Here is a 27461-nt window from a genome sequence, read left to right as displayed (position 1 = left end):
TTTGCAAGGTTGTTAATCATATTAAGGAACTTTGTCTTTATGGTAAGAGCACTGGGAAATCATTAATGTGTTTTAAACAGGGAAATAATGATAAAATTATTGATAATAAATATCACTTTTTCTGTGATTTATAAAACATATTGGAGGAAAGTGAAAAGAGATATTCTGGCTTATAGACTATTTCAGCATTTCAGGCAAGAGGCACAGTTACCTTGGTGTAGATAGAAATAGATAAATATAAGACAAATTTTGAAAGTTGTATTGAGAAGCCATAGTAAGAAAAATTAAGATCTTACTAGTTATTTCTAGCTTCTGTCTGGAATGACTAGATGGATAATATTGCTATTCAATGATACAAGAAATATGTGAATAAACCAAGTTTTGGTGTAAAAATATGAGTTGGATTTTGGACATGCTAATTTTAAGGTGACATTAAGTCATCTGTGTAGAGATATTAAGTAGAAATTTGAAATATGAGTTTGAAAGAGTTCTCAAAAGAGATGTCTGGACGATGGATAGAATTTTGTTTCCTTTCATATATAAATATTACCTAAAATGAACATAGGTAAAATTTATTTGGAAGAGAATATAAAGAAGAAATATTTCCATGAACTGGATCTTTCCTGAAACATTGCAACTTTAATTGCCAGGTTGAATTGGTGCAAAACAGTCAGGGAGGGAGGGGCTTGAGTGATAAAGGAAAACCAAGAGAGTTTTGTGTTATATTGATAGAAGACAAAGGAAGAGAAAGTTTCATCATTCTTGGTGAGAACATAATTCAGCAAAAAAGTAAGCAAGATGCAGATAGGAAAAAATATACATTTATTTCAATGCCATAAAAGCCATTGGTGACTTAAACTGAATTTTCTGATGATAGCCGTGTTGGAAAGGATTGAAGTTGGAGAAGTAAAAGATTAATCCTTAAATTCTTTTGAGATATTTAGCTGTGGATGAAAATAAATAAAGCAATATCTGAAAGGTATATGGATTTAAATGAGGATTTTATTTTATTTTTAATGAGAGGTAAATGAGAACATTTAAAAACTAACTGAGCTGTGGGAGTGTGTATAATTACATGAGAGATCATGTAATTCTCCTAAAAACAGTGAGAAAAGTCTGGTACATTGTGAGTGACAAAAAAGTGTTTTTATCAATAGTGCCATCACCATTGTAAGTATTACATTAAGGAAAATATCTGTGAATAGAAGCTTGCTTTTGCAAGATGAAAGAATGAGGATGGGTGCGGGTGTAGGTACTATGCAGATGAAGAGTTCCAATCATATGTTTTCTATTTTCTATGTAAATTTGGATGCAAGTTTATTTACTAATAATTCAGAATAGGAGATGTAAATATTTAGGAAAGCATTAGAACATTGTTAACATGCATTTATTCAGTAAACATTTATTGGGCACCTACTATATATCAAGAATTAGTCACTGGAGATATCATGATGTGTAAAACCAGATCTCTGGTAAAGTTTGATAAACACACATTAGATCAAATTAATTCTAATTGTGATACATATGCTTGAAGGAAGTACATGCACTGCTATAAGTGTATATGACAAAAGACATAACACAATAAGGGAGACTGGTGAAGGCTCTGTAAGTGTGTAATATTTGAATGGAGATAAAATTAGGAGTTAGCAAGATGAAAAGGTTTATTCAATATCAATCCATTTTTATTTAAACAAATACATATTAAACACCTAATATGTGCCAGATATAATGCTAGGCATTGGTGATAGAAGGGAGTGGATAAAATATCACACTATTCCAAACTCTCATGGGGCTGTTTATATAGTAAGGTGAGCAGAACTTTGAATTTGCTAGTTCCTCTCCTTGGAATGTTTTTCTCCCGAGTATCAACATGGCTTGTTCTCTCCCTTTCATCAAGTTTTAACCTAAATGACACCATTTTTTAATAAGCTTTTTCTAAATACTCTAATACTTCTTATTCTCCATCTTTCCTGTGTTTATTCACATTTACCATTTAATGTATTTTGCAAGTTTGCCTTGTTTATTGTCTCTCTCCCCTTTTAGAATGAAAGACTCGTGAGAATAGGATTTTGAGGTTGTTTTACTCCCATTTATATCCCTAATTTCTACAAAAATGGTGGACATAGAGTGATAATCAATGAATATTTATTGGGTGAATAAAATAATTATGAATACACTGAGCGTATTCTAGCAATAAATGGTAGAAGCAATACAAAGAATATCTTCACGTGTAATTTTCATTTTATTTATTGTCACCGTGATACTGTATTAGAATAGCTCTAACACTCTTAAAAATATCTACTATAGTAAAACTTTGGCTTACCCTTCCTTGCCCTTCCTCCCGCCATTTTATGAGCATGTTAAGTTTAAAGGTGGTAATTTAATTAATTGAAAAAACACGTAATGATCTCTGCATCTGCAGATTATACATCAAGGCTAAATCATAGAGTACCATTATTATTCTATCTGCACATCTTCATAAAACACATGGACATTGGAGAGGAAAAGGACAGATAGACTTCTTATCCTAGGAGCTGCCATGTTGATCCCTAATGAATTATCCACTGTAATCCCTTATAAATGACAGCATATTGCCCAAGTACTCTGGTTTCTTAGCAGAAAACCTTCCGAATATTTCATGGCAGAACCCCCCTGCTTTGTTCTATGGCTGCTATATTCTTTGTGCTCTGCAAACTTTAGCATTCTCTTAGGAATACTTCTCTTAGGGTGCTCGAGGACCCAAATTTCCAACATGTGTGGGGAGGTCCCCCCCCTGTCCACAACACCCCAAGCTGGATATCCTACAATTGAATTCAATTCTGCCACTATTTACCCAGGGGTAGCCTCAGAACCTACATGTTAATGACTCAATCTTACAAGATTGCCTCCATCCCACATCAGATGCTAACCACAAGCCCATGTTGTCACCTGTGCTTCTGTGCTATACATCAGAGGTTCCCACGACACAGTCCTTGGGTTCAGTTAACTCGCAGAACTCAAGAAACCCATTTACTTGCTAGATTACCAGTTTTCTATAAAAGGTCATAACTTAGGAACAGCCAGATGGAAGAGATGCATAGAGCAAGGTATGGGGAAAAGGTGCCAAGCTTTCATGCTGTCTCCAAGCACTCCGATCTTTCCAGATCTCAACTTGTTTACCAGCCTGGAAGCTCTCCAAACCCTGTTTTCTTTGGGTTTTTATGGAGACTTCATTACATAAGTATGGTTGATTAAATCACTGACCACTGATGTTTGAACTCAATCTCTAGTCCCTTTCCCCTCCCTGGAGGTCAAAGGGTGGAGCGGAAAATTCCAACCCTCTGATAACACAGTTGGCTCCACCGGCAAACAGCTCCCATCCTTAGGTGAGGTCCAAAGACCACCTCATTAACATAACAAAAGATATTTTTTATCACTCTCCAAATTTAGGAAACTCCAAGAATTTGGGGAGCTGTGAGTAAGGAACCATGGTGGAAGACCAAATATACACGGGAAATGTATTTTGGTCATTTGAATGACCAAATATGTATTTTTATTATAAATCACAATATTGCAGATTCTTTTGTCTACTTCTATAGAATTTATTCTAAAGTTAACAAGTAAGTAAAAATACAAAGGCTACCTTCAATATGCAAAGAATATCAAGGACTCTATTTTCATTATTCCCCAAAACACTTCAGTTACCATAAGATTTAGGTGCAGTATCACATTATTTCCATCTCCTCAGCCTACCCTAGCTCTGGGCAAAATGATCCAATAACCATTTTGCTATTTTTTTCTCCTTAACTTTTATATCCAACTATATGTGTTTCAAGTGTATTTTTATAAGTGTACTATGGATGATATTATCTTGTTTAAACCCCTTTGTATAATAAAAATAATACATTTTTATACAGCTTATAATAGAAAATGTTTGCTAAGCTCCTCTTGATTAGCACATGGAAGCAAGTTTATTCCTCATAATTTTCCTCTGGCCTTGGTCCTCAGGAATCCCAGAAGTAAGTTTATCTCAAATACAATAAGAGTACTACATTTGATATAACTCAAAAATGTCCTCCTGTATATTGTTCAAATTCCCTCTTTAACTTTCTGCTTACAAATGTCTTGCCAATTCACATGTATTCTCTCAGCCCATTACATGTATGATATCATTTAGTTCTCTGAAGAAACATTTAAGAAAGCTCTTTTTTACCAATAAGAACATATATGCATAAGTATTGATAAACACATATAAGTCAAACTACATGTGCATGTATATGTGCATGTGAGTACATAGGCATGTTAGAGTGCATGTGTGTGTATGTGAGTAACTGTCAATGATGCCTTTTTGTAAGTTTGCAGAGATGTAAATAAAAATAAATATATAGGGGATAATTACTTTTTAATTTTTTATGAACTGGCCTATTAATTTGATAATACATTATTGCCCACCTTCAATTAAGCTACTGTTCATGATTCTAATGTATAAACATATCTCCTTAAAAAAGTGTCTTAAAATGTGCCATGGTTTTCATTTTTAGATTGTTTCTGTGCTAGCCCAGCAAATTCAAGTGGACTTTCTATTCTCCTTTATAGGTGATCCCAGCTTTTTCATTCATAACATCTTTTGTATAATTGCACTCTAATTTTTCATTTCAAAATATTTATGGCATGAGTAACTTTTATCCTCTCCATCTTTCTATATATTCTTTTATGTTGCTGTTGTTTTCTTCCTGTATTCATACTATTAAGATGCAGTCACCCACTATCACACTCATTCCACCATCCTGAATATATAAGCTTCAATCATTCTGGCATTTTCATTTATTCAAATTACATACCCAAGTGTAATTGATTTGCAGTTCCCCTCTTTTACTCTGAGTTAGAGATTTCTTTAAAATACAGATTTTATGATACATCTTCACCTCCTTGTTACATTTTTTAATACACCAAGGCACTGAGATACAATTAAATAATTTGGGCAGAAGTTGAATCGTCCCCATGTGTAAGTCTTACTTGGAGTTCTGTGAAGCATTTTAAGTCAAGGGATTTCCTAAAAGCATTTCTCTTTGCTTTACTCTCAATGGTAATATGAAGAAAGGAAGAGGAAGAATTAATTACTTGTGTTTGCTGTTTCCTTTATATTTAATAAAATTCTGTAGAGAGGAAATGACAGTGATTAGTAGCATTCCTTTTAGATTACTTTAATAGTAATATGTAAAAAGAAGTCAAGATTGTGACTTTTATGAATAATACAAAATTTAATGTTTCATAGGAAGAGGCAAAGTTATGAGATAGTTCTAGAAATAAGCAAAGCTGTGTTTCAATATTGATAGTATTGTGTGACCTTTTTTAATTAACTCCTCGGCTATCTGTGATTTAATGATTTGTGTGAGTGTGTGTTTGTTTTGAGGGAGGTATAATAGTAAAATAAGACCTGGTTTCAAAGTTTACTTTAATTCATCACACTTCAGTTTCAAAATCTGTGCAGTAAGCCTGTTTTCTAATGTATTTCTCACTGATCTTTTTTATTAGCAAAACTACTGGTTTGGAACTTCTTTTTGAATATTCTTCAAATCCATACCTTTACTTATCCATTCAGTCTGTTACCTACACAATCATCTATCCACTCATCTATTAGATTATCCATAAGGCACAAATACATCAGACAAAGTACTTAGATTAGATTATTTCTATATCTGAAATAGGTCTACTCAGAAAACATATTGTCTATTTATAGAGCAAGTACAGAAAAAGAGAAAAAAAAACCAAAACAACTGTCCTTTACACATTATCTATGTGCCAGGTTCTGAACCAGGTATTGCATGTATGCTATCTTATTCAATTCTTGGACAAATCTGTAACTGTTATTATTTCCTTCATTAAAAATGCTAAAGTTGCCAAATGAAAAGAGCGCTGGAGATTTATTTAGTTGAATAATAATATGAATATACTTAACACGCCTGACTGTACAGTTCAAGTATTTTAAAATGGTAAATTTTATGTTATGTGCATTTACCACAATTAGAAATACAAAAAATACTAATTTAACTATTTAAACATTTGTCTCAATAAGTAAAAATTGGGGGATTAAAATTCAGTTTAATTAAGTTTCTCTTTCCACCTTACTTTGCTACTGAATAAGAGTAAGGCCATAAGAAATACACCAGCAACCTGCTTTGGGACTTCAAATAAGTAATGGATAACATGTTTGCACACTTTTACCACAGGACTTACTCTCTTATGTGGAAATCATCTCTGTGTGAGTCTCCTCCACCATACGATAGGTTTCCCTAAGGAAAGAACCTTGTCTTATTCACCTTGCTATTTCACACCTTGATACTGTACCTGGAACACTGCATGCACTCAACAGTCTAATGAGAGCAGGATCATGGAAGACCTGATGTTAGAAATTGACCTTGAAATATGCATAGAACTTAATGAGGTGAGGAAGACTGGGTTAGGAAAGGAAGAAATCCAGTTGAAAGGAAGTACTTTGAGAAACAAAGATATGAATTTGAGGAAGCATGGAACATGTTAAGAGTAAAAATCGATCTCATTTCTTCAAGTGGGGAGTCTAGATGAGTTCTAAGGAGTAGAGATGTAAGTCAGAATACAACTGATCTTAAATGTTATGACTCTGAACTCGATCTGCTAAATCTGGCTATTCACTTCCTGGTATAAGAAAATACCCAGAGTAGATTAAATAGAATAACACAGAATAAATTAGTATTAAAAGATGAACAATCTAAGCATTACTCTAATATAAGCATGGAATTCGCTCTATCAAACAGTATTCCAGATAATTTTACAAAATTGTAATTAATTGTAATGACAAGAAAAGTTCCTCAGAGAGAATACATTGCTTAAGGATATAGGGTGAGTAAAAGACAGGATTGGCGTGAGTACTGTGGCCTGCATTACTTCCAAAACAATACCTTTTATTAACTAGAGTTAGTCTGTCAACCAGCATTTATCTAAATCCTCAGAATAATGACCAATATTTATTGTGTGGATTCTGTGGGATCCTCAAGTGTTTTCTGAACCATCAAAGAAATATTAAATTATTTTACGTTACTTAAATAAAAGTTAGGTTCTATCTTAACCTAATTCTTTAAAAACTGACATTCTACACATAATACCGTGGTGAACATATTAACCAAAACAGTTGATTATTCTGAGCTTCTTATTCTTCATAGCTGCTGAATATTAAGGCTATTATTATGCTCCTTCTATGTCAGTCTTTGAGATATTGGACTTGGGCAACAAATTCAGTCATCTTCCAGCTTTGGGCAGTATTATGACCATCTTTCTCTTTCTGGTAAGATTTCTTTCATATGTTCAGATTGAAAAATGAATCCCATCTGTATTCATCTATAGCATGTGCATGACTGTAATAAATGTCATAATTATTAATTATGTATAGATTGTAGAGGTGGCTATATCCTTAGTATTTTACTTCAATGTTTTTAGTTGACAGGAAAAAGTTTAAAACTTTAAAAAAGATATTGTAATCTATTGTTAGCATGAAACATCAGTAACCGTTCTCTTTATTCATTTTTTTTTTGCTCATATTTTTAAAAGTATGACATATTCCAGCTGTTGTCATCTCAGAGCTTCAGGGCTTAGAAACTATTGTTTCATTTATATATATATATATTTACTTACATGTATCTAGCATTTTGTCTTTTATCAGATATTTTCTTATATAACTATAGATATTAAACCATTTCTAAAATGATCAGAGTGATGAGGTTTAGACTTTAATCAATGAAAGTAGTAAAATATCTATGGATATAAGAGGCTTATAAGGAAGTTTGAAAATTCAGATAGAATTTTAATGAAATATCAAAGGAACTACAATCACCTAATGAAAACTAGGAGGTCAAAAGAAACATATGAAATAGTTACCTAGTAATTGGTCAGTAGGCTTTACTGCTCAATGAATAGTCCTACATAGTTCAGTCTTCTTTTATTTACACAGGATCAAGAGACTAGTCCCAACCAATGGTCCATGAGCAGAAGTGAATGTGTCATTTATGGGCTGAGTCACAGAAAATCAGTGTCAGTTTCCTATGTTCTTGGTTCTTCTGGTGAGAATCCCAAAGAAGCTGTTTCACATGGTGCACAACTGTGACAGGGCAGAACTTGTTTACCCTGGATGACCAAGTAACTTTGTGTAGCAGAGCCCTGCACCAACCTGTTGGGACATAGGGTAGCATGGAACAATTCTAATGCATTTAATTACTGAATTTTCAGTTATCTCAGCATAGCCTAACCTAACCCTACAAGAAGAGAAATTGGTTCTGGAAGTAGAATGCTACAGTAATAAAATCTAAAATATACAACGTTGGCCTAGTGAAAAATAACTAACATTGGAGACTGAAAAGATGAAGTTTCATATCATATAGTAGCAAAACATTTGATAAAACTTTTGCTTGAAGTAGTTTGGAAGGCAGATTGTGCTCTTCCTCATGCTATAGCACCAGGGAAGAGGTTAAAAACTAAACCTTAGTAACATGGACTAGTTGCTACTGGAAGGATTCAGCAAAGTGTTATATGAAAGAGATGACCTAGGAGAGAGTTGGCAGGGATGCATGCAGAAATGAAAGTCCATAGTCATTCTATAAATTCAAGAGCCTAAAATATTTTTAAAAATGTTTCGAGGCCTCAAATTATTAAAAATGGGCTAAAGGCTAAAAGATCAGACTCGGAGTATAGCCTTCTCACCTAGTAACTTTTATGTGATGGCCATTACATTGAGATAGCAGCTTAAGGGTGAGAAAGCAAATCTTGGAACTGTATCCTAAAAATAACACTGGATATGATTATTGTTATACAGAACTAACTGAATAAAGTAAGTTTGAAGGCCACTAAGCTTTTAAAAGAGTGAATTGATACCTAAAAAGGCCATTCTCAGGAAGGAGAGAGGTGATGATGAATAGATTTGAAAGGTTTATGTCACTGAAACATTCTTATCATTAGGTTCTTTCCTCTTAATTGTTATATTCAATGGCAGTGAAGTGGACACTTTGAATGCATAATAGCAGGTTATTGATACGATGCTGATATTATTACAGCTATCAAAGGTCAAAAGCATATAGAATGAGGGCTTCACCTAATTAGTCAGGAGTACGTGTCATCAATTTGTTACTTGTCATTTAAATCTCAAACTTTTTTTTTTTTTTTTTGATGACGAATAGTATGGTAGAACAGAAAATGAATGAAAGTATGCTAATTACTCACGTCTTTTCAAGAATCCTCACAATTGAAGCCATTAAATATTAAGTTTAATCATTTTATCTCATCTTTGAAAACCACCAAGGAAGTAGGATGTGATCGAAAGAACAACTAGAATAAAATTCCTAAGAGGATGACAATCAGGAAGCAAATGCTCAGGCTTATGCTGAGCTTGATTTATCAACTTATTTTTAGTTTCTCTTTGTATAATTATACAAAGTGGGTGAAAGACTGCAAAGGTATTGATAGATTAATGCTTAGTAGGCTTTTCTAAATCTTTGTTTGTTAAAATGGATATTATCTTAATGATAAAGTGAAAAACATACCCTGATAATTTAAAACATTCAGGAAAAGTGACAGCTTTTTGATTAATCTTTTCATTATTCCAAAGGGACATGATTTTTCCCTCTCTTTATTTCAAATATGGAACACCTTAGCACACTGTCTTTTGGTAGTACACCTTATATCTTGAAGCTACCTGTGACACAGAAATCATGATTTCATATAATCATAATTATATGATTTATATTACTCAAAATACCACTGCCTCAACAAATGTTCTCAACCTAAACTGTTCTTTGCACACTTAGAAACTACTTCCTAATTCTCAAAGGTGGAATGGGCCTCAAGAATCCAATTAGATTGTAAGACCATCAAGTGCTCCATAAAACTTCAATAGAAACAAAGCCCAGAACATGGAATGCCTTTCCTCATTGAATGAACTGTACAGCTTCCTCTCCTTGAAACAAGTGAAGCCAGGACTGACATCAATAGATTAAGGATGCTGTCTAGTTTCCTTGAAAGTATTTGAGAAGAAAGATACCTGGGTGGGGAAACAAAAAGACATTCTATGACAGAGTACTCACATCTGAATATCAAAAGAAATCTTGGTTTTTTACCAAGTTGTTGAAATAGGACATGTCACCTAGTCTGATGTGATCTGGCAAACTATCTTTTCATACAGCTGTGGAATTCCTAATTCTATTTTGACAGCCATCATATTATAGTAACAATAATAACATTTAATAATTGTTGAATTTTTCCTATTTGCCTGTAGTAACAGACTCAGCAACTCCATTTTGAAGATGAGGAGACAGGTTCACAGAGATTAAGTAATTTTTCCAAGGTCACTTAACCATCAGTGGCAAAGGTGAGAATTAATCCAAGTTCTCTTTGGCTTAGAGTGTCTACTTTTACCTATTAAAATATGGAGGCTTATCTCCTGAGATCCATGGACTTCAGTGTTAACTTCTAAATTACATGCACAATTTTGTGTATGTGTTTAAGTGCACTTTCCACTGTGGGAAGAACATTTATCTTTTATATCAGATTCTTTAAAGGATATATCATTTCAAAATTTTAAATGCCTAAATGTTTGAAAAAAGGGAATAGTTTCCATCAGTTTGTCCTCTTTATTCATTGTATTATTTGCTATGCCTGTGTGTGACTGTCCATTCACAGTGAACCACTGCAAACTCTCATAGAGTCAACAGAAATTTGTATTATCAGTCCCCCCAACTCAGTAATGTTTATTCCACAAACACTGTACCAGTTTCTCCTCTTTTCTTTCCCTCTTTTAACATATTGCTCTCTTAGCTATGAAGAAAAGAAATTCTGAACACTTATGTACCATTATATATTACAACTTTGAACTCTCTCATTAACTAAAAACTCTCTGTTTCCATTTAAAAATGCAACAGTGCTTTTTTTTTGAAAAATTAAGTTTAATTTGAAACATTCATGTAATTTAAATATCAAAATACTATAAAATCTGTACTTTGAGAAGTTTTGTTTCAACCCTTGTCCCTTTCCTCTGTCCTACACCTGGCTCCCTATAGGTAACAATTTTACTACTTATATGTGTATATTGTCAGTTTTTCTTTGTGAAAATATGAGGGAAATCAAATATATACTCATATTCCTCCCTTTCTTACACAAAAGTAGAAAATTATGCAATATCATTTAAAACTACTCTCAATAGTTATTACTATGTTCACTTTATTTGAATTACTATTATCCAGTAATCTTGAATTTTCAACTCATATTTTATCTTAATTTTGTTCTGTCTTTAATAGAGCTTAAAAATTATTTAAGAGATATGAATTCTCAAAACAAACAGTTACTTTACACTTAGGTTTTGATTTGCTGGTTATTCCTGTTGACTGATTTCTAAATCTTAAGATGAATGAAAAACTACAGTTAGTTAAATAGGTTAGTAGTGTTCTTTGCAAATTGGTTTAAGGGGTTGAGGACACATATTAAATATTAATAATACTAATACAAAACTTTATTGGGGGAATATAGAATGAGGATTTTAATATGTACCTTCCTCTGTATATATGAAAGAAGTAATGATATAATAAACTTTAGAAATTCTCAGCTCCTTAAATAAGTTAATTTATATTTGGAATTTGTAAAAGAAAAATATCACGTGCAATATTTACCCCAAATTATTTAAAATTCTGATTAACATTGTTAAGAACCAGTGCTCCTCAAAACACAATTTGGGTAAGAATGTGTAGTTTCAGGAAAACCAGCAGTAAAAGGGATTAATTTGAGACCCTCAATACTGCTCAATATTTCAAGCTTTGTAAAACAATTCCCAGCATCATTCCCTGTTGACAGTTGCTGATGCGGTATCTAAGTAGAAAAAACTCCCGGGAGAATTTCAGTTTATCAATACATTTTCTTGGAAAAATCCATGCTCTCAATATATCTAATGTATCACATTGATAAGAGATGATTACAAACAGATTAAATCTATTTTTAATGGATTGCAATTTACTTTAGGATCTGCATAATCTCCCTACCTACTTAGGACACTGTTATAGAAAAATGACATCAAGGTAAAAGATAAATCCATCAATTGGCAGTTCATTGTCAAAGATCTTTGGCATAAACTCTGCAGCTGAATGTTAGAAGAGTTTTCTTAACACACCTGTAATTAAAAATTACTTGGTGATTAACTGAGGCCATTTACTGTACTCTGATTAAGGAAGCCACCTTAAAAGATAAAAATGTCAAATGTACAAATAAGCATCATGGATACTAAAGGAATTTTATCTTTGTGTAGTATGTCAAGGGATTAAATTTTATATATAAAAACACTTTCTCCTAAAAATTCATTTTTAAAAATGTAGTAATCCCTGTTGAGTCTTAGGAAATATGACATTTCCAAGTATAGATTTCAAATGAGTCACTCATTAAAAAAAAAAAGTCTCTGTAGTCAAATGAGATGCCAAATAAGTAAAATAACGTCAGTGCAAAATCTCAGTTAAGAAAAATTCTGTTCTAATAAGTGAAGTGCCATTTTTTGGCCCTCTCTAGAAATATAACTACATTCAAGCCTTCTTGACCCTATGTAGTATTTAAAGATGAATTTCCCCGCTTTGAGAATGACTCCAAATGCTTTGTTTATGCCGTTTGCTGCCAGGAATACAACTTCCTCATCTTATCCCAAACGGTGAGAATTTATGTTTCAAGTTTCCCTTCACATCTACCTACCCAATAAAACCTTTCTTTAAGGTCCTCCAATTGAATGTGATTTATAGTTCTTCTGAACTACCACTGAATTGTGTTTGCTCACATTAGAACTCTTGATATACTCAAATATGTACTTACCTTTTTTTCTGTCTTAGACTCTCAGCTCCTTAAGTACAAGTGCAAGTACAGCTTTGCATTTAGCACAATAACTTACAAGTATTAAGAACTCACAAAATGACTAGTAAATGACTTGATTTGAATATAATTCAACACTGACCAACACTGGGGCAGTAAAGAGAGAGAGGATGTTTTATGTTTGTGCCATTAATGCATACTAATATAATCTTTAATAAACTTTAATCTTTTTCCATGACTCTCTTTTGATATTTAATAAATATACATCAATTTAATGTCCATGAAATAAGAGGATTAATAAGTATTTTAATACATTTAAAAACATGAGAATTTCTAAAATGAAACAAAAATAGCTGGTCAGCATACTATATAAAATTTCCTAATGTGTCACTAGTGCTTTGTGAATTGCACCTAGAGAAACAATGACCTACTCAATCACCTTTTGTTGTTGAAATGTATTTTGGGTGAAAAAATATAAGGTGATTGACAAGTTGTTGTTCAGTGCACATCATATGCTCGGCATGTTCTGGCTGAAGTAAAGGACAGAATAAGAGCCCACAGCACAGACCGTCATTTATTACAGTGATCATTCATAGACTCAGATCTGTTAGAAAAGTGCTCTAGTCCCAAATCTGTGATTGAAAAAAGTTAAAAGAATAGATTTAGCAAAGTTCTGTCCCATAGATTTGTGTTAGGTGACATTTTCTGAAGTACAAAATGATTTAAATATACATTCTTACCTGCTAGACTATTCTTCCTTTCCCTAACCTGGAGCTATGTAAACCTTACTTTTCCAAAATCTGTTTTTCTTATTTTCTACTCAGGAACCTCTGATACAGGTTGTGTATATTTTTATTTCTCCCTTTAAAGAGCAGGTTTATTTCTATTACAATAACTCTGATTATATGGAGTCATGAAGTGAGAAAACTGGCATCAAAATGGGGGAAGAAAATGCTTCTGATAAACTCATTATTGTCTCTCATATATTATAACTGGAAAGTTTTGTGGCTATGTATGAATTGCTTTAACCTCATCTTTATGCAGAAATGTTTTTGAAAATGTTGGTGATCTAATAATGAGACACCTGACAGTGGAAAATAATATTCTCTTTATTCAGATTGGAGGCAAAGCTAAAAAAGTAATAGCCTCATTATTTTTGCACTAAGCATCCCCAGATTAAGTGAACCTCTCATCCAGCAGTTGAATCAATGTTTAGTGCAATTGCAGAGTAAGATACATTGCTTGTGTTCCTACAGTTTCAAAAGTGGACATATTTTTCATGTCTGCTATTTTGATTTAAGACTCAATTCTAATAGTATTTCAACAAAAATATGTTTTTGGGGAATTAGTTTTCTAGTTGATAAGATTCTGACAATGACTGATGCTTGATACTTCAAATCCATTCATAAATGCTCCAGTACTTTGATTGCCTTTGGAAGTAAAACTAATACTCAAGGAGAAATATTCTTTGAAACATGGCTCAGGCCTATAACAGCAAAATGCAAATCAATGGAAGCATAGCTTAAAAGTCACAACAATTGAAGTGTGATAATCATATTTTACCTCATATAAAAAATTTGATTCCACAGAATTTATAGCATAATCTTTTTTATAATTATTATGTTTAATATGATTACATTGATAATTGTAATGCATGTCCCTCAGTCCTTCATGTGATGTTGTGAAGTATGACAATTAGATATGAAATTGACATGAAATTTCTCAGAATAAGACATTATTCTACTTCAATGTCATAATCCTTGTGATTTACTTGGGTTTATTAAGATAAACCCTTTCTTGGATAGTCAGAATTGAGCACCATTATTACTTTAGGTCAAGAACATAACAACAACAAAAGACGCTTGATTCTAATTTTTATAAGTTGAGAAGATGGCTCTATATTAGTAGAGTGGTTTGGGAAGTTCTCTCTTAAGAGGAATACTGGAGCAGTGTTCTGAATATGGGAAGAAAATACGTCAAGTGAATATCTAAGAAACAATAGTCCCAAGAAAGGGAATGCTAAGTTAAAGTCTGTAAGGCAGGGAAGAACTTGGGATGTACAAGAGCAGCAAAAATTCCAAAAAGCACAGTGAGCTAAGGGAGAGATGTTGAAGGTAAGATTGCCTGTTAGGTAAGGCATTTATATTTTACCATAAATATGATTGGAAACACTTGGAGAGTTTGAATGTGAAAGTGACAAGATCTGAGAGATGTTTTAAGAAGAATATTCCAGCTACTGGGTAGAGAGTAGAATATAGGGAATGAGGAATAAATGTAAGAAAACCAGTAAACTATCAACTTCAATAACCCAGGTGAGGGAAGCTGGTAAATTATAGTACTTGAAGGCCATATAGGTGTCAATAAATGGTCACACCTGGAAAATTTTTAAGCTACACCTAAAAGCTTGCTAATAGTTTAAATGTGGGTTCTGGGAGAAGAGAAGGATTTGGCATGGCAACTAGATGCATGGTGGTGATGTTTTCAAAGATTGGGTAGATTGGTGGAGAGCAGTTTAGAGGATGAGAAAGGAAGGTATCAACAGTTTTGTTTTGGACATCCAGGCTAGAGATTCAGGTTGGTGATGTACACACCTAAGAATCATTAGTGAATATATGGTGTTTAAAGCCACAGGAATGGATGAAATAATCTAAAGAATAAACTTGGATCAATAAAAAGGGGGTCTGAGGATGAGTTCTAGTGGAAATGCAACATTAAAAGGTCAAGGAAGAAGATCCTGAGAAGTAGCTCCTGCAGTCAGAGGAAATCCAGGAGATTCTGTTGTCCCAGAAGGTAAGTGATGAAACAATTTCAAGAAAGATCAGATGCCAGTGAGAGGATGTGTATGATGGAAATTATGAAAGGATCATTGAATTTAGCATTGTAGAGAGTGCTGCTGATGTTGACAAGGAAAGTTTAAGTGGAGAGATATGGGAGACTGCTTGGCTAGCATGATTCAAGAGGAAAAGCGAGGTAAGGGAATGGAGACAGTCAATCTAGGCAACTCCTTCTGAGTTATTCTATTATAAGAAGGAGCAGTAGTTAGAGGAGGTCAGAAACCACAGAAGGTATTTATTTCCTTTATATTCCATAAAAAAGGAAACATTTAAAATGAAGAAGAAGAGAGATGATTATGGAAAAAATGTTTTTGAGTAGGCACGAGGAGATGGAATTCAATGCACAGAAGAAGGAGTTGGATTTAGGTAGTTGCAGGGACACTTCAGCAATTATAAGATGGAAGACAGAATATATGAGTGCAGATGAAGTTTGGATGTTGATTTAGAGGGGAAATCATAGGAGATTCTTTTCCTATTGTTTCAATATTTTATTTAAAAAGATCCAAAGCCATCAGCTGATGTTCAGAAAGAAACAGAGGGTGTTGGAGATTGAAAAGAGAGTAAAAGGTATGAAGTAATAGTCTTACAGAGTAGGAAAGTAATTTCACTAAGATAGTATGATAGGATTGCTAAGCAGTGCTGAGAGTCTACTTGAGAATTGAGGTCATAAATCTAAAGTGATATTTTTCAGCATGCTGTATGTTCTATTCTAGTCATATTTAGATGTTTGGATAGAGATATAGTGTGAATATAGAGAATTATGTGCAATCAAGGTGATGATTATTTTACACAAGTACAATGTGAGGATAGAGTGTCAAGGTAGTGAGAGTGTGTGCAAGGAAGTATTATGGTGATAAGATACAGGATGCAAAATACAAGGGAGCTCACATAGTAGATAAGTGGGTTGAAAGTCCTAGTGAGGTTGAAGAATTGCAGGAACTGAAGTATTAGAGAAGATGAGCTGGACATATAGAAAGGCTCAGTTGAGGAGCAAGACACTTGAAATTGGCATGATTTATATATTGGAAATTATGTAGTGATCAGTGATGAAAGACTAGTTATAACAGCAGCAAAAAGATGATTGGGACTAAGGAGGTTAAGAAAGTGAGAGGACAAAGTGTTAAATATTTAAGGCAAAAATAATAGCAGCAGTAGTGTAGACAGAAGTATAGCAAGGCTCGTACTAAAATCTTCAATAAGGGTGACACAAAGGTTAGTATAAATCTGCATTAATGAGGGATGACTGATACTATTAGTGAGGAATACTTGGTGGTAGTTGCTTCTAAGAAGCATTTTTGAGGAGGAGGGAGAGAAATAAATAAGGGTCTGGAAGCATAAACTAAGATGAAGAAATATATACATAAACTCTTACTTCTGGGCTCTGAGATATAAGGTCTAAATTTGGGGGAAATCTGACATGGTGACAGAAAATGTTTCTTTACAGAGTCTGTGTCCTTGACTTCCACTGATACCAATGGAAATGCTTTGCCTTGTTGGAAGGTGTGCACTACGTATCTTCCTTTTGCACCTGTAGATCTATTTTCCATCTTTCTCTACCCTGTTCTTTGCCCTGGGTGGCTGACTTATGTAAACTGCATCCTTTGTCCTCCAGCTTCAGGTTGGGTTTGGTCAACAGGAGATTGGAGGGGAAGAGGAGAATGAGGACACAATATTTACTTTCCCTGTTGCTCTCCCGTTGGGTTCTGTGTGCACTACTATATTCTTTAACTAAAATTCCCCTAAAGATCGGTTACATGGCCTTCTACACAGTTCTTTTACTTTCTATGTTTTGTTAACTGCTCTTTTCTTTTGTTATTTCAAGCCTAGGCGTGGTCATGATGCTCTAGTCCTAGGGTATTGTATTCTACCTTGTGGTTTCCCTACACCCTGTCCATAGCTTTGCAAATAACTTTTTCAAATTGCCAACTTTGAGTAAGCTGCTTCCCACTACAATAATGACAAAATACAATAAATGGTGTTATTGTTGCCCCCAACAAATGTATCCTTAAATGGGATTCTGAAATTGGGTTGTTCATATAGTTGAGAAATGCACAGTTAACTCTTTTGCTGTGGAGAAATAGGAATAACCCAGAGTATGTTGTAGCATGTAATATGTGCATGCAATACGCAGTGAGGCTAGGTGAAAGACAAAGTGTTTCGAGATCAAGGGCTGTGTTGATCCTTTACTACAACCACAACAATAGTTATAAAGATTGTAGTAGCAGCTAGCCTACTGTGAAGGCTATACAGTATAACCAACTTTTGACATATTGATAGTTTCTGATTAGATGGTCAATAAGGCATTGAAATAATTACTAGTATACAGTTGTTATAATACAACGATCATTACCTTATCATTGGTTCTGTTATATGTTCATTGTTTTGGGTGGGGTAAAGGTTTTTTGTGTTTAAGTCTCCAAATTTTTATATGTGCTCTGGGACCTCAGTTAACCTTATTCAATTCTATATTAGAGGTTAAATTAAGGCAATTTATTACTATGCAAATAAAAGTTACCAAATGTTCCAAAGATAAATCAAGAAAATGTGACAGTTACCATGCCCTGGGCAATATTAAGAAACCTATGAAGTTACTTGCTTTGGTGGTTATAGACTTTGCTGAGAAAAACTACCTATCATGTCATGTATAATTCCTTCAACTACTGTCAACAATTTTTCTCTGGTCCCAGAGAATTTAGAACATTGTGTGTTATAGTCTGAATACTGGCTTATTCATATGCCTTTCTAGGACAAGTTAATTTATTATCTCTGGGTCATGTTTTCCTTGTTTACAGAATTTGATTATTATACTACTTTCTAGTATTTTTGTGAGAAAAAACATAGGATAATGAATGTGGTCAGCACAGTGCTCAGAACCTAGAAATGTGTGATGGAAGCTCTATCCTAATCCCCAGCCCAAAATTCTACCTTGGGAAAATCACTCAAACTTTATCAAGAACATTTATGATTTCATTTTTTTAACTTTTTAAAAAAAATTTTTTAAACTTTATTTTATATTGGAGTATAGTTGATTAAAAATGTTGTGACCTTTATGATTTCCAAATAGAAAAATTAAGAATAACTAGGGTGGTAATGCTCTAATGAGAGTGTGTGTGTGTGTGTGCGTGTGTGTTGTGTGTGTGTGTGTATGGTGAGGGAGGTAGTGTTACAGCATCTGGCATTCAGGAAATTCTATAGGCTTTACCAAATACTTGCTTGACAGGAGAAAACATTGCTTTAGTCAGAATATTTATTTGAAATTACAAAATTATCATTCAGGCCTTGTTATGGATTGAATTATGTCCCCTCAAAAAGATATGTTTAAGTTCTAACCCTCATTACTTCAGAAGGTGACCTTATTTAAAAATAGGGTCATTGCAGATGTAATTAGTTAAGATGAGGTCATACTGGGGTAGGGTGAGCCCCTAATCCAGTATGAGTTATGTCTTTAGTAGAAGATGATCATAGAATACCATGTGGCAATAACCGCAGAAATTGGCAGTGATCCAGCTACAAGCCAAAGAATACCAGAGATTTCTGGGAAGCAGAAGCTAGAAAGACGCAAGGAAGAATTCTCCTTACAGGTTACAGAGGGAGCATGGACCTGTTGATACCTTGATTTTGGACTTCTAGCTTCCGAAACTGTGAAAGAATAAATGTCTGTTATTTTTTAAAATGTCTGTTGGCACTTTGTTATGGCAGCCCTAGGAAACAAATACAGACTTAAAAGTTAGATACAAAGAGTAGAAATCAGTGGGGGAATAGCTTTCAGAACTCTGATTGGCTATGTCGAATCACTCAAAGAGATGTGGTTCCCAACCACCTAAAGGCCACCAACTCTAGGGTGACAACTGCAAACATGACATATATCCCACAAAGGACAGAGATCACAACACTTCTCTTACGAAGAGTGTGAGGAATTGGGTTAGTCTTGAATATTTTCCCTTTATTTATGTTTTAGTTTTTATCCTATTATTTCACCAAATAGAAGATGTTTTCAGACATTTTTCTTTATTACATTTTTAGTCTCTCATTAGTCCAAATGATGATTTAAGCAAATTCAAATACTTTATTACTATTTTCTCAAAAAAAAAAAAAAAGGCTAACTGCATCCTGACCCTCCAAATTGAGAACTTTCACAATGGATTAAAAATTAATGGCTCTGGTGATCACCAAAAAAGAGCAATTATTAATTACACTATTTACAAAAGTTAGACATTATCTTAATAAAGAGATGCTGTTATAACAAACTCTCTTTATTGTTCTTTACAACCAACAGAAAAAAAACACACAAAAGAAGGGAAATGTGAATTGTTATCTTTAAAAAATAGATTAATTTTTAAAGCAAGAACACATTTATATACATGTATGTTGTTTAGGTCAAAACACATTGAAGAGAAACAATTTGGAAACAAATATTAAAACATCCTCCTAATTAGTTAAAGGCATTTCTTTAAATACCCAGTTATCACTCCTATACCACTTATGCTGATACTAGAGTGATTTTCTTTATGCTCTTCATGAAAGAATGTCTTCCAGATAAGTGTACTTTGGAGAAGGAGTGATAGTGACAAAATTGCCGAGTTATTAAAAGTTTAATATAGTTTCCATAGGAAAGACTTTGTGGAGTACTCCTGGCAAGATCATTTAGGAAAATAATCAAGCCATGTAGACAGGCAGATCAGCTAAGAAGGAAATCAGATATAAAATGAGAACCACAGGAATCAGAATTATTTGAATATGGTTGCTTTATTTACAAAAAGACTGAGCAAAATATCTCATTAAACAAAAAGTAATTTTCCAAGGGAAAGATTAAATATCCACAACATAGAATATGAATAAAGATAACAAATGCCAAACATTCAGCTACAACAAACTGTGAAATTAATTTCCCTCTGCCTAATGGAGAACAAACAATGGCTTTCCATGTTTGTAACTTATCAAGTACATTCCTCAGGGAATAATTTATTCTTATTAAAGCTTTGAATTTCAATTTTGTATTAGATTTACTTCACCATAAAAACAGAATTCTAAATTCCATACTTTTATTTCAATAATAATGTGTGATCTTTAAAAAGCAGATGATAAATTAGGCATTAGCAGTATTTTCTAGAGATGTGCAACACAGAGTAGGGTCTGCAGACAGGGCTGTTCTGCAAGATATTTGTTACCAGAATGTAGTAAGTACAAAGATTACAAGTTTTAAAAACTTTTCTAGCAATTGACATTATCATGACATCTAAGCCTGTGGTCAGTGGACTCTTCTCATTGAAAAGAGTCTAGAGCAATTTGGATGTTGTTGAACTTGTAAATGAGTTCCATAGAACAGAAGCTTCATACTAGTCATTCATAGTTGGACCATGTATAGATCTATGACAGAAAACAAAACAAAACAGAACAAAATAAAACAAAACACTCTGTATCACAGATAGTTTCAGAAACACTGGTATAGCAGCAGCAACATGGAGTCTGGAATCAGAAAGGCCTAATTTCAAATCCCACACCATATTCCTTATTTCATGTGATCTTGAGGATGTTGCTTGACTTCAAAAAATGGAGATGGAAATTTTTATTCCAGAGGGTAGTGAGAATATTAAATGGAATTCCTTGACAACAAATAACAGAGTGACTCACCAGTGCTTCACAGGTATCCAACTAACTTCACTTCCTGTACTTTCTTTCCCACTAGGCAGCCACCACCACCAGCATGGGCAAATCTAGTCTTCTAGGAGAAACAACACACTTTCTAATGTGACCATGAAGTAGAACAATTAGTAACTCTAAGTTGAAATTCTCTGGATAAAATAGAGAAACCATAATATACCAAATGTGTATGTGTATATTTAACATTTAATTATCTTTTAATCATAGTCTAATAAATCAACTGCCAAACAGGATTTCCTAAATCCTCCCTAACATGCTTCCATGAATTTGACTTTTCTTTCCAATCAAGCTCTAAACATCGGTAAAGGCATAATCTTATTCCCTGTGCTCCAGTCCATATGTTACTTCAAATGAAAATCTGGATACAATTCAAACCTACTCAGATTGATTAAAGCATTTTTTTCTTTTTGCAAATATTCCTACATATTTCTGAATAGAGACCTCACTGTTCACATGCTTAGATGTGTATTCTATGCCACTTCTTACTTGTACTGTATAGATACACCACTAAAATGAACAGATAGGGACAATAAAAGATGGTGACAAACTTTATCCGTTAAATTTCACTTCAAAAATGCAAAATAGAAGTTAAGAAATGTAAGACAAATGTCCGAAGCTCAATGTGAGGAGGAGCACACAAATAAAACTATGGCTAGTATTTAAAGTTGAGGTCATCACACAATCTGAGAAGCAGCAAGGCAGCCCCCACTATTCAGAGGACCTATAAAATATGACTCCCCATCTTGGAAATCTTATCACATTAAATTTACAAAAACATAAGTTAGAAACCTAAAGAAAAAAATACAATGGAATAATATGGACGTTAAAACATCTTTTAGGATGAAATTGGAAGGCTCTAAGGTTACATATTTTTTCCACTGTAGACCACACTCTTTGTCTTTAAAATAAGTATTATAATTGATATGGGCAAAGGGTGTGAATAGGAAGTTCCCAGAAAAAGAAATGTAAATGGTTAAATAAATACATGAAAAGATGAATATTGCTCATAATTAAAGAAATAAAAATTAAAATGCTAGTGACATTTCTTGTATTTCACATTGGCAAAAATTAAAACATTTGTTAAAATACAATACTGATGAGTGTGTAGAGGAGACAGAAATGTTCATTCTGATCCAAATTGGTGCAACTATCTAGAAGAAAGAAAAATGATTTCTATCAAATTTGAAAAGACACATACCCTTTGACTAAGAAACTCTATTGTTAGGAGTTTACTATAAAATCACCTTGCAAAAATTTAGCAAAATATGTAAATGGGGTTGTTAATGGCTTCAGTGCTAACAGTATGAAAAAATGGAATACTCTAAATATCCACCAAGATGAGACTAGAAAAACAAATTATGGTACATAATAAAAAAAAGTTTGAGTAGCAATCACCATCCATCCTATTTCAGTAATATAAGGTGTGTTGTGTTGTATAAGGGAGTTGTCAGGAAACAGGTGGCACATTCAAATTAGGATAATTTGAGGACTGTTTGATAATAGATCGTTTTAAAGCAGTGAGCACGGTACAGGGGCACAAGGAATAGTAATTGCTCTGGGGCTAGTTTCAGTGGAACACTTACAACCCCTAAACTTCCTGAGAGGCAGCAGGAAGGAGCTACCAGAATCTAGAAATTAAGAGACTTATAGAGGTGTCTGTCTTGAGAGAGGACTCATAGAAGAACAAAGCCTGCTTCAAGTAAGCCAAAAGGGAGGTGACTAGATAAATAAGTCTTCACCCCTCATTCTCATCCCTATTTCTGACTTCTTTCTGGAGCTTCTGATTGGCTCAATCGAATTAGAAGCCAGAGCTAAGGAAGCCTATTGAGAGTAGCCTTTCGGGGTAAAGTAAGGATACGGAGAAACACAAAGAGGATATCCAACATAGTGTGTGTATACACATGTGTGCACACACATGCACACACATACAAAAACAAGAGAAAGGGAGATATCTGCCTGTCCTCATTATATTTATCAAAGTATTAATAACTATGGTTATTAACTATGGTAAAGTGAGATTTGAAATGAATTTTACTTTCATTATACTTTTCAGTGTAGTTTTTTTCCTTACTAGATGGATATAATTTTTATATTTAGAAACAAGAATAAAGGTATTTTTCTGGTGAAAACAACAACACAAGATTGGTGGTAGTCCAAAAGAAAAAGATAGAGGAAAGAAGACATGATCCAAAATTGGAAACAAATTCTCCTTAACCCTGCTTAAGCCTACTTGACCGTCCAGTAGCTCATGCAGTTTCTAGCACTATGTAGCAAAAGAAACCAAACAAAGCAAAACTTAGCGTTAAAGAAGTGCATTGTGAAAAGCTTTCCCAAATGATGCAGAAGCAGAAGGGATGAGAATTAATGACTCAAAAGCCTATTTCCACATAACCTCAAGTTGTGAGTCAGAATACAGAGTGCACCAGAACTCTATTTTCTCAAAAGAGATAGAGATGATTTCACTACCATGATTTTTAGAAAGGTCATGGATCCCAGGACAAAAGAGAGTTAGAAATCAGGACAAAGAGAGAAAAATTGCATTTGTGTTAGCAATGCTTAATATTAATTGCATCTAAATAAAGGTTAACATGAAATTCTGACTTGTTTTCCAAGAAAATATTTTCATTTGTATATATAGCAATGACAAAACAGAGATGTGAAGTATTTAAATCTCAGCTCAAATACTTACATGTACACTTGACCTTGAAAATCCATCACACTACGTCTACAGATCAGTATATTCCCCAGCATGAGAGATAGTATGACTCAAGCTCACACAGGCTTCTGATTTTTTTTCATATAACAGAAGTAAATTGTTAACCTAGTTTTATTTACTGTAATTCTAAGAATATCCAAGTGTACCAGCAATTTGGCCATTATACTGATCAGGAATAGAGGTGACCTGTAGGCCTCCAGCTGTCTTTTCTCATTAATGACTTATTTGTACACACAATATCTCCTCCAAGTGACGTCAGACAAATAGTGCCTGCCCTCTGACAAAGCCTCTTCTTGTGTCTTTGTCTGCCACAACTGCTGTTTAGTATTATGTGATATTCTGGGTTGTGGACCATTTAGCTTCAATCTTCTAAAGCATCTTTCAAGAAATACTGGGGCTTTTATATTCCTGGCACTATACTAGACAGTGTGTAGAAGACAGAGATAGACCAATGAACAATGCAGTCTCTACCCTCATGGAGCTTTAGGATAGGTGGGTGCAATGTTTAATTTTGTGTGTCAACTTGGCTAACCCATAGTTCCCAGATATTTGGTCAAACAACACTTTGGATATTGGTATGAAGATATTTTTAGATGAGATTAATATTTAAATCAGTCAACTTTGAGTAAAGCAGATTATTCTCCATAGTGTGGGTTGGCCTCATCTAATCAGTTGAAGGCCTTTAGAGAAAACAGACTGAGTTCGCCCCATGGAAAAGAGTTATTTCTGAAGACTACCTTTGGACCCCATCTACAGCATGAACTCTTCCCTGGATTTTGGACTTGCCAGCCTTCATAACTGCATAAGCCAGTACTTTAAAATAAATCTCTCTCTCTCTCTCTCTCTGTCTCTCTCATATATATATAGATGAGATAAAGAAGAGAGCTCTCACCAGGAACTGAATCAGCTGGCACTTTGATCTTGGACTGTCCAGCCTCCAGAACTGTGAGAAGCAAGTTTATATTGTTTAAGGCACCCAGTCTATGGTATTCCATTAAGTAGCGCAAACTGATTAAGACACCAAAAATATCAAGATCCTCCTTCATTTTCTCAGTCTTCTCCAGGACCAGAAACAGTTTTCTGAACATTTAGATAAGTAGAGACCACGTTCTTCCAAACAGTTTTGAAAATGAATATGTGCCTACTTTTCTCTCTACATATTATATACTTACATACTTTATGCCACATATTCCATAAGCCATCAAAGACCTCTAATTTTCATCATTTGAAGGACTCCATGACACAAACTACCTGCTTTCTCTGACACTTGATCTGTTTCCACCCTGATACAGGTACCGATTAAAAGCAGATCTCTAGAACTACAGTACGCAGCTTGAACTCGCAGCCCCACGTTACTAAACTCTGTGTGCCAGTGGGTTTTATGGTACATAAACTTGGTAAGTCAATATATTTAAAAGATATAGACCTGGCCCTTGTTCATGGAAGAACTAAAATAATAATGTTAGTTTTAGTATACTCTATGGTATTGTTGTACCCACAAGCTTTCTTCCTAAACAATATACGTGGGTCTAACTAGAAACTGCTGGAATCAATACAGTGTGTACAGCGATTATTTAGGAGTCATACCCTTAACATGCAACTTTTCTAACGACCCTACAAAGGCTGCCTTCACATTTTTGTAATGATTTTGGTCTTAGCTGACTAAGTATTTATTACAATCACTTATCATAGACAATTTTAAGAACAAAAAATATATATACAACTTATCATTTTATATTTATCATACTCTTATGGCTGTCAACCATGCTTATAATGGACTCAGACCTTGTACTAGTTGCTTTATGGATCTTGTTTAGACAAAATTCATTTAATTATAACTGTTAATATATGTTTATCATCAGCTTTGAAGGTTCATTATTACTGTTTTTCACTATGGTTCTTTTTTTTTTTAGGATCTTTTTTTTTTTTTTTTAACATCTTTATTGGAGTATAATTGCTTTACAATGGTTTGTTAGTTTCTGATTTATAACAAAGTGATTCAGTTATACATATACATATGTCCCCATATCTCTTCCCTCTTGTGTCTCCCTCCCTCCCACTCTCCTTATCCTACCCCTCTAGGTGGTCACAAATCACCGAGCTGATTTCCCTGTGCTATACAGCTGCTTCCCACTAGTTATCTATTTTACGTTTGGTAGTGTATATATGTCCATGCCACTCTCTCACTTCGTCCCAGCTGATGCTTGCCCCTCCCCATGTCCTCAAGTCCATTCTCTAGTAGGTCTGTGTCTTTATTCCCATTTTGCCCCTAGGTTCTTCATGAGCTTTTTTTTTTTTTTTTTTAGATTCCATATATATGTGTTAGCATACGGTATTTGTTATTCTCTTTCTGACTTACTTCACTCTGTATGACAGACTCTAGGTCCATCCACCTCACGACAAATAACTAAATTTCGTTTCTTTTTATGGCTGAGTAATATTCCATTGTATATATGTGCCACATCTTCTTTATCCATTCATCTGTTGATGGACACTTAGGTTGCTTCCATGTCCCGGCTATTGTAACTAGAGCTGCAATGAACATTTTGGTACGTGACTCTTTTTGAATTACAGTTTTCTCAGGGTATATGCCCAGTAGTGGGATTGCTGGGTCGTATGGTAGTTCTATTTTTAGTTTTTTAAGGAAACTCCATACTGTTCTCCATAGTAGCTGTATCAATTTACATTCCCACCAATGGTGCAAGAGTGTTCCCTTTTCTCCACATCCTCTCCAGCATTTTTTGTTTGTAGATTTTTTGATGATGGCCATTCTGACCAGTGTGAGATGATATCTCACTGTAGTTTTGATTTGCATTTCTCTAATGATTAATGATGTTGAGCATTCTTTCATGTGTTTGTTGGCAATCTGTATATCTTCTTTGGAGAAAGGTCTATTTAGGTCTTCTGCCCATTTGTGGATTGGGTTGTTTGTTTTTTTTGATATTGGGCTGTATGTGCTGCTTGTAAATTTTGGAGTTTAATCCTCTGTCAGTTGCTTCATTTGCAAATATTTTCTCCCATTCTGAGGGTTGTCTTTTCATCTTGTTTATGGTTTCCTTTGCTGTGCAAAAGCTTTTAAGTTTCATTAGGTCCCATTTGCTTATTTTTGTTTTTATTGCCATTTCTCTAGGAGGTGGGTCAAAAAGGATCTTGCTGTGATGTATGTCATAGAGTGTTCTGCCTATGTTTTCCTCTAAGAGTTTGATAGTGTCTGGCCTTAGATTTAGGTATTTAATCCACTTTGAGTTTATTTTGTGTATAGTGTTAGGGAGTGTTCTAATTTCATTCTTTTACATGCAGCTGTCCAGTTTTCCCAGCACCACTTATTGAAGAGGCTGTCTTTTCTCCATTGCATATTCTTGCCTCCTTTATCAGAGGTATGGTGACCATATGTGTGTGGGTTTATCTCTGGG

The sequence above is a fragment of the Balaenoptera musculus genome, chromosome 20 (assembly GCF_009873245.2).
Source record: "Balaenoptera musculus isolate JJ_BM4_2016_0621 chromosome 20, mBalMus1.pri.v3, whole genome shotgun sequence".
NCBI lineage: Eukaryota > Metazoa > Chordata > Mammalia > Artiodactyla > Balaenopteridae > Balaenoptera > Balaenoptera musculus.
Note: the sequence above shows the minus strand (reverse complement) of the source record.